Source organism: Arachis duranensis, chromosome 6, assembly GCF_000817695.3.
Source record: "Arachis duranensis cultivar V14167 chromosome 6, aradu.V14167.gnm2.J7QH, whole genome shotgun sequence".
Taxonomy (NCBI): domain Eukaryota; kingdom Viridiplantae; phylum Streptophyta; class Magnoliopsida; order Fabales; family Fabaceae; genus Arachis; species Arachis duranensis.
The window spans coordinates 62,237,572-62,245,522 of NC_029777.3; positions in this window are offsets into that span (position 1 = coordinate 62,237,572).

Below are 7,951 nucleotides of genomic sequence, written 5' to 3' on the forward strand. Positions count from 1 at the left end.
TTGAATCTTCCAAGAATACATCACCCTCTACAGCATACTCAACAAATTCTTCCATCTTTGGCTTTGAACAAGAATGAAAGATAGGCGTAGAAGAATTCCTCTTGTTATGGCGAGCTATCATTTGTTGCACCTGCTCCCAGTCAAATGCCAATTTGACCAAATTGTCCATGGTTGTGTAACGGTAATGTTGGACTTCATCTACACGTTCTTCACGTAATCCAAACAAAAATCGGTCTTTAAGAACCTCAGGACTCCTTTTAATATTAGCCATGTCCATCAAATATTGAAACTCCTTGTGGTACTCCATAACTGATTATGAGCCTTGTTGTAACGTAAAAATTTTTCCAAAAAATGTATTGTGGTATGATGATGGTACAAACTGTCTCCTCATGATTTTCTTCATCTTCTCCTAGCTGCTAATTGGGCGCTTTCCGTACCGTCTTCTAGATCTTCCTAATTCAGTCCACCATATACGGGCAGCATTGAAAAAATTGGCTTGTAACAGTTGAACCTTCTTTTCCTCTGAAATGATGCAATTTGCAAAAATCAATTATACCTTCCTTTTCCATTTGAAATACGCTTCAGCATCATTCCTCCCTTTGAATGCAGGGATTTGAAACTGAGAACTCTTTTTCGCATATGAGCTTCTTTCATTGTCACTATCGTAATACTCAATCATTTTTTTATATTTTTTTCAGACACTGACTTAAAGAAAAGATAAATGCAAAAACAAAATTAAAAAAGGAAATTTTTTCGTTTTTTTTACTCTAACGTGAATTTACAGAAATTAAAAAAAAAACAAAGAGACTAAACAAGACCCATGGAACGTGTAGATAAATAAGAATTTACCTACTACCTGTAACTGATACCAGATGAAAAGGAAAAAAACAACAGGATAGTTAAAGGAGGGGTTTCCTACTAGACCTCTAAGAAACCTGTTCTTAGCAACCTAGGTCACTAGAAGGGTTTTTCCTACTAGACCTTCAAAGAACCTGTCCTTGACAACCTAGATCAAAGGGATGAAAATTGAATCACTCAATTTTCTCCATGCAACAAGCGAAGCAAATCACTCACCTCACTTAATCACACAATAAAAATGTGCATAAAGCACTAAGGAAATTTTATTCATCAAAAGTTATTTCAAATGGTTTCACCAGAAGTATTTAAATAGGCTCCTAACAAACTAACTAAAAGATAAGATAACTAATTCAAATCAGATTTGATCTTATTGGATTAGATCATATTTGATTTAAATTTTAAAATCCTAAAGATATGATAACTAATTAAATCAGATTTGATCTTATTAGATTAGATTAGATTTGATTTAAATTTAAAATCCCTAAAAATACTACTAAGCAAATCAGGAGTAATTCAAATCTTTCAACAAACTCTAACAACAAAACAAACTAACTTAAATGCCTAAAAATTTGAAAATTAATAATAAATTATGCCTCGCATTGAATTTGAAAAGTATTATTGGGCTTTTTGCTGTCCTGACTTAGCCCAATGGACCTTATGAGTTATCGCCCTTTCAGCACCATTATTTTTGAGACAGACTCTTGGTCTTCTTGATGTCCAAGACTAGCATGGTACAATTCTTCTAGTATTCAGATCCTTGAATATGACAAGATTACCATTCTGCCCCTTAACTTCAAAATGACAAAAATACCCTCTTAACCATATATCACTGTGATTCTTGGGTCGATGGATATGGATATGGTGCAAAGGGAAGTGGTGGTTCTTATGAGTAATTGGATTGAAATTGGTATGGATATGGGTTAGGGTCTTATGGAGGTTAGGGTCATATGTTAGCTTTCCAACGCAGCTAGAACCACCTCATTTGGATCTCTGTAGCTCAAGTTATGACCGTTTGAGTGCGAAGAGGTCAGGTTAGACAGCTTAGCAATTTCTTCAACTTCTTGTATTCCTTCCACTTTTGCATGCTTCCTTTCCATTCTCTAAGCCATTCCTTCCCTGTAATCTCTAAAATCACTTAACACACATATCAAAGCATTGAATGATAATAAAAGAGGATTAAACATAGCAAAATTAAGGCCAAAGAAGCATGTTTTCAATCATAGCACAAAATCAGGAAGGAAAACATAAACTCATGCAATTAGTATGAATAAGTGTATGAAAGATTGATAAAATAGTGGTTTATTAAAGACTAAGTAGTATATAATTTCAAATTTTTTCTGTTTGTGATTATGTTTTTGAGTTTTCGTGTTTTTTGGTTGAATTGAACTAACAGGTTCACCATCTTCATTGAAGCAAAGCCATGGCGTTGGTGAGTTGTTCATTTTTTCTTATAATGTTCATCACTTGCTGATTAATTTGGTTTTAGTTTCGGTCTTTCTTTTATTAGGCTTTAAGGTTAGGGTGTGTTTCCTTGGGGGTTAAAATTTAAAAATTTACCTACGAATTTTATTTATGTTTTGTGCACAATTATTCAACTTATAGGATTCCTAGATGATTAATAGTTAATTGATGTAATAAAGGACAAAAAATTGAGATGCTCATTGGTGTCAACAATAATTTATAAAGTTAAAACTAGTTTTTCGGAGGGGAGCTCCTGAAAACATATAGAACTCTTCTTAATGAGAAATCGGTAAATTTTTTATGTGTTGTGTTATTTGTAATGTCTCATTAATCTTATACACGAAACAAAATAAGTATATAAAATATTTCACAATTGAATTAAAGAGGTACCAAACTTTTAAAATTAAAATAAGATAAAGCAAGATTTAAAATTTAAGATGTAATTTTTGAAAATTACAAAAGTCAATTAAAGATTTTGAAATTCAAAAATTAGAAAGAAAAAGTCAAGAGAAAGGAATAAGATAAGATAGATTTGAAAATTTAAAGATTTTGAAATTAAAATTTAAAAAAAGAAAGATTAAAGAAACACCAAACTTAAAATTAAAACAAGATAAAGCAAACAATTAATTAAAGATGAAAGATTTATTTTGAAAATTTTTTCAAAAATTAGAGAGAAGTCTGATGAGCGGATAATTTATACGTTTTTGGGCATTATTTTTAGATAGTTTTTAGTATGTTTTATTCACTTTTTAGTATTTTTCTGTGAATTCAGGTATTTTCTGGCTGAAATTGAGGGACCTGAGCAAAAATCTTATTCAGAGGCTGAAAAACGACTGCTGATGCTGTTGGATTCTGACCTCCCTACACTCGAAATGGAATTTTTGGAGCTAGAAACGCCCAAATGGAGCGCTCTCAATTGTGTTGAAAAGTAGACATCCAGGGGCTTTCCAGAAATATATAATAGTTCATACTTTATTCGAGTTTAGATGATGCAAACTGGCGTTCAACGCCAGCTTTCTGCCCTATTCTGGCGTTAAACGCCAGAAACAAGTTACAAACTGGCGTTTAACTTCAAGAAAAGACTCTACACATGAAAGCTTCAATGCTTAGTCCAAGCACACACCAAGTGGGCCCGGAAGTGGATTTCTGCATCATTTACTCATTTCTGTAATCCTAGTAACTAGTTTTAGTGTAAATAGGACCTTTTACTATTTTACTCACATCTTTTGATCATCCTTGATCTTGGGATCAGGTTTTTTCCCTATTTTCAAATTCATATACCATTTGGGAGGCTGGCCATTTGGCCATGCCTAGACCTTGTTCTTATGTATTTTCAATGGTGGAGTTTTTATACCCCATAGATTAAGGTGTGGAGCTCTGCTGTTCCTCGAGTATTAATGCAAAGTACTATTGTTCTTCTATTTAATTCATGCTTATTCTTATTCTAAGATATTCATTCGCACACAAGAACATGATGAATGTGATGATTATGTGACACTCATCACCATTCTCACTTATGAAAGCGTGATTGACAACCACTTCCGTTTTACATGAGAACAAGCTTGAATGTATATCTCTTGAGTTTCTAATCAACAATTCACATCGACTCCCCTCTGACAATGGGGCATCTGAGTTTGAGATTAGAGTCTTCGTGGTATAAGCTAGAATCAATTAGCAGCATTCTTGAGATCCAAAAAGTCTAAACCTTGTCTGTGGTATTCCGAGTAGGATCTGGGAAGGGATGACTGTGACGAGCTTCAAACTCGCGACTGTAGGGCATGGTGACAGACGCAAAAGGATAGTATATCCTAATCCTACACGATCGAGAACCAACAGCTGATTAGCCATACGATATCTGTGCATGGTATTTTTCATCCGAGACGAGAAATCCGACAGTTGATTTGCCGTACAGAAACCGTAGAGGACCATTTTCACTGAGAGGACGGGAAGTAGCCATTGACAATGGTGACACCTAACATACAGCTTGCCATAGAAAGGAGTATGAAGGATTGAATGAAGGCAGTAGGAAAGCAGAGATTCAGAAGGAATAACGCATCTCCAAACGCTTATCTGAAATTCTCACCAATGAATTACATAAGTATCTCTATCTTTATTTTATGTTTTATTTATCTTTTAATTGTCAAAACTCTATAACCATTTGAATCCGCCTGACTAAGATTTACAAGATGACCATAGCTTGCTTCAAGCCGACAATCTCCGTGGGATCGACCCTTACTCACATAAGGTTTATTACTTGAATGACCCAGTGCACTTGCTGGTTAGTTGTGCGAAGTTGTGAAAAAGAGTTGAGATTACAATTGTGCGTACCAAGTTGTTGGCGCCATTGAGATCACAATTTCGTGCACCACTCTCCTTCTTATTGAGTTCGGCTAATTGGAATTTTAGGAGGTATAGACGATTTTTGACTTTTTTTCCTTCAGTAGCTCGATAAAAAAGTTTCTCCGGAGCTTCCATTATTTTGATTTCGTACAGAGGTAGGGTTTGGTAACTTTATAATAATTAAATATAAATTTGATAAGTGAATGTTGATTTGGTTGATTATTATTTGAGTTTTAATGAGTTTATGTTGAATTTTTGTTGTTGCTTGTGATTTGATGGTTTGGCTATGAAGAATAGCTCAACTGTGGTTGTTTTAATAGTTTGGAATTGTTGTGATGTGTTATTTTGAGGAAATTAATGAGATTTGGTGATTGAAAGATTGAATGAAAAGTTGTGAGAAATCGGTAACTGTGAAGCTAAAAAACATACTTAAAAATCAAGCAGAAAATTTGAAAAATTTTGAAAATAGGGTTCAGTCCTTTGGTAAAATTATAATCAAGGAAAATAAGATTTATATTTGAGATTAAAATACTAATCTAAATAAAATTGTAGTTTTGTAATTATATACATTTTTGGGATATTTTGGATAATAATTAAGAAGTTTAGGGTTAAAAAGGGTATTTTATAAAAGACATAAAGTTATTTTGGTAATTATACTATATGTAAGAGTATTATAATAAATTATAAAATATGTTGGGGGTAAAAATATAAATATTTTAAAAAGCTCAAAGATTCAGAATAATTTATAAAAATTTAATAATAAAGCTTAAGTTATAAGTTTTGAGTAATAAAAAATTATTATTATTATAGTTATTAATTTATTAAGATTATTATCAATGTATTTTTGAAATATATTATACATTAGTAATTTGTACTATAACAGAATAGAAGAGTTAAACAGTAACTTACCTAAAAGTTATAGAAAGACAAACCTAAGTTGAGAATCTTATAATTCACTCTTCATAAAACATCTAGGGAGAGATAGGGAAGAGTGTGAAGATGATTTCTGGTATTAAAACAAGGAAAAGAAAAGAAAAAGAAAAGAAAGGATTAAAAGAATCTAAAGAACCTCTGCCACAGGAGAGGAGAGAGTAGGAACAAAAGAAACGAAAGAAAGAGCAAAACGAAAAGGAGATAAATAGAAGTATTATTTGGCATTGAGAACGAGATGAGATGATTGTGTACCTACTGAAAACGAGCAGAGATATGGTGGTGAGTCCATCGAGATTTACTTTCCATAGATACATCGGCCAATTCAGGGGATGGTCGCACCTGTAAGACAGAGGTTGCTTACAGAGGTTATTAACACATACATTGGCCAAAGAGAGCCTCACCTGTAAGATCGAGGTTGCTTATAGAGGTTATGTTTGCATACATCAGCTCAAGAGAGTCGCACCTGTAAGACAGAGGTTGTTTACAGAGGTTATGACACTGGAAACCGTACTCAGACAAAGGTTGGTGAGTTACGTCAAGAGCGGGTCGAAACCGATAGATGAGCTCATTACCTACACTAGGGATAGACATGCATCATACTTTTTTGCGCATATTTATTTGTGAGTGTATTTTCTGTTATTGTGGGTGTGCTAAATGATTAAGTTTAAAGGTTTTTGGTAAAAATGAATTTTTGATGAACTTTGGCGGATCATATCTTGAGCTACAGTTTTTGAAATGGATTGAATTTTATATCAATTAAAAGATAATTCAAAGAGTTTTAAAATAGTATATATTTTGTGAAAATCAAAATTTTATAGAAAAAGATATGATCATCGGAGGTTGGTGTCAAAAATTTGATTTCTGAGATATTGCAAAAATTGTGAGTTCTGGTTTGTGTGCGTGATGTAGGATTAATTTCGGTTAAGAATTTTCACAAAATATTCCCATTGATAGTATAGTTCTAAACCAACAATCAATCCCCAATCAAAGTTTAATTTGTTTGTCACAAGTACAAACCCCAATAAAAATAAACCGAAGTATTTAAACCTCGAGTCGTCTCTCAAGGAATTACAAGGAAGTGTGTATATTATTGATTATGGGAAAGTATTTTTGGAGTTTTGAAATAAGGGACAAGAAATATAAATTGCAAGGAAGTAAAAAAACTTAAATTATAAAAAGCTTTGGAAATGGTTGATGGTTAAGGATCACTATCCTTGTTACTAAGCACAACATGATAATTACAAGGATCACTCCCATGTTGTCATCCCTAAAATTAGAGAAAAGTCAAGTGAGCTTAATTGATCCTAGTCCATAAGTCCTAGCCAACTCACTAATTAATTTAGTGAAAGACTAGAGTTAATGGAAACAAATTATCAATCACTTGGACATTAGTAACTCAAGGTCACCCAAGTTACCAACCCAAGCCAAGAACACAAAAATCTACACTAAAATCCAACCAAGCATTTTATCAAACACTTAGAAGGTATCAAAGGAAAGCATATTAAAATAGCAAGAAATATAAAATCTATGACTACCAAATGTAAAATAACAATAATAACAACTCAAACAAGCATCAAAGAAACATAAAACATCACATTGCATTAATAGAAATCAAGATTAACAAGAGTTCATAAACATGAATGAAACAAAATAAAGGAAACAACAAGTAAAACTAAGAGAACAAAGATGTAATAACAAGAAATAGTAAAGAAAACTATATCAAAATAATAACTGAAACCTAAATCTATCGAGAGAAGTAATCTAAAACCCTAACTTCTAGAGAGAAGAGAGAGCTTCTCTCTCTAGAAATCTAACAGAAAACATGACTAAAACTAAATTATGACTAAATGGTTCATTCTTACTCAATGCTTGGGTTAAATAGCATCAAAAGTGAGTTGGATTGGGTCCAAAATGCTTCAGAAATCGTTGGTCACGTGTTGCCTTAAGTGAAGCACGCTGATCCTATGACGTGCACGCATGGACGATGCATACATGGCACCTAACTACAAAGCAACTATGGCAAATTATATATCATTTAGCCCCAGATGTTAGCTTTTCAACGCAACTGGAACCGTCTCATTTGGATCTCTGTAACTCAAGTTATGATCGATTTAATACAAAGAGGTCATGATTGACAACTTAGAAATTCTTTCATTTCTTCATGAGTTCTCCAACTTTGCATGCTTTTCTTCCATTTCTTTCAAGCCATTATTGCCTTTAAAACCTTAAATCACTCAAAAAAATATATCAAGGCATCGAATGAGAGAAAAGTGAATTAAATTTAGCAATTTAAAAGCCTAAAAAGCATGTTTTCAATCAATAAGCACAGTTAGGAGAAGTTCACAAAACCATGCTATTT